This window comes from Corella eumyota, chromosome 3 (genome assembly GCF_963082875.1).
Source record: "Corella eumyota chromosome 3, kaCorEumy4.1, whole genome shotgun sequence".
In the NCBI taxonomy this organism is placed as follows: domain Eukaryota; kingdom Metazoa; phylum Chordata; class Ascidiacea; order Phlebobranchia; family Corellidae; genus Corella; species Corella eumyota.
The window spans coordinates 12,512,419-12,513,948 of record NC_137492.1 but is presented as its reverse complement, the minus strand read 5'-3'; the positions used below and the strand labels follow the sequence as shown (position 1 = coordinate 12,513,948).

At 52.1% G+C, this 1,530-nt stretch overlaps 1 non-coding gene across 1 annotated transcript in view; it reads left to right on the top strand.

Annotated features, from left to right (window-relative positions):
• Positions 1-1,264: 1,264 nt before the first annotated feature.
• LOC145747199 (small subunit ribosomal RNA) overlaps positions 1,265-1,530 on the top strand; it is a 1,810-nt gene continuing 1,544 nt past the window's right edge. Inside the window, exon 1 of the ribosomal RNA XR_014281941.1 lies at positions 1,265-1,530. This exon is cut by the window's right edge and continues 1,544 nt beyond it. This is a non-coding gene — a ribosomal RNA (small subunit ribosomal RNA).

Here is a 1,530-nt window from a genome sequence, read left to right as displayed (position 1 = left end):
GTCGGAGTTGCTTTTTTTTTCAACTTTTTTCTGGGGTACTTCGTTTGTTTTACTGCGACTCTGACCTCAGGTCGGAGGCCATTCGAAGAATTGTCGAGTACCGTTCGAGCTTGAATAACACAAGTCCGGCGACTTTCGAAAATCGCCCGGGCAAAGGCGCACGACATCGGCCGACGCCCGATAAACAATTTCCCGCACAGAAACGCACGTTTTGGAAAATTGTCGAAATTCGACATGTTTGCTACCTTTGTCGCGAGACCAGCCCACCGGCGCGCGCGTAAAAAACACAAGTCCGGCGACTTTCGAAAATCGCCCGGACAAAGACGCACGACATCGGCCGACGCCCGATGAACAATTTCCCGCACAGAAACGCACGTTTTGGAAAATTGTCGAAATTCGACATGTTTGCTACCTTTGTCGCGAGACCAGCCCACCGGCGCGCGCGTAAAAAACACAAGTCCGGCGACTTTCGAAAATCGCCCGGACAAAGACGCACGACATCGGCCGACGCCCGATGAACAATTTCCCGCACAGAAACGCACGTTTTGGAAAATTGTCGAAATTCGACATGTTTGCTACCTTTGTCGCGAGACCAGCCCACCGGCGCGCGCGTAAAAAACACAAGTCCGGCGACTTTCGAAAATCGCCCGGACAAAGACGCACGACATCGGCCGACGCCCGATGAACAATTTCCCGCACAGAAACGCACGTTTTGGAAAATTGTCGAAATTCGACAAGTTTGCTACCTTTGTCGCGAGACCAGCTTCCCTGTATACTATGAGGGAAGACGTCGTTGTGGCGAAATGAGCAAATTGGCGATGCGGTTGTCGGTTGAAGGTATTTGGTGACAAAACGATGTGGTGTCGTGCAGGCGATGTGCGCTTTTGGGCAGACTTGATGCTGACCCGCGAAGGCGTCGTAGCTAGCAGCGAGGCTCTGAACGTTGGACGGAAAAAATTAAGTAGCAAATACGAGTTTGTGTTTCGGCGCGCGACCACGGCCTCGGGCCGTAGTTGCGGTGGCCGGTGCGCACGCAAGTGATAGTTTTCTCGGTTCGCTTTTGTTGGGCGTTCCTGGTGTTGTATGCAAACGCAGCCCGCGCGCGGCTTCGCCCGAAAGGGCGTCTGGCCGGTGTCGACGGCGTCCAGATCGCGGCTTACGCCGGGTTTGAGGAGCTAAGCAAAAATAGTGATTGAGTAATACAGTGCGATACCGCGACGGGGAAAGCGAAAGACTCCGTTCGCGTATTTTGTCGGCCGATAGTTACCTGGTTGATCCTGCCAGTAGTCATATGCTTGTCTCAAAGATTAAGCCATGCATGTCTCAGTACGAACTTGCGTACGGTAAAACTGCGAATGGCTCATTAAATCAGTCGTGATTCATTTGATCGTAAATTTTACTTGGATAACTGTGGTAATTCTAGAGCTAATACATGCAAAAAGCGCCGACCTTGCGGGAGGCGCGCCTTTATCATATCAAAAACCTGCCGGGCTTCGGCTCGTCTTGTTGGCGACTCGGGATAACTTTGCT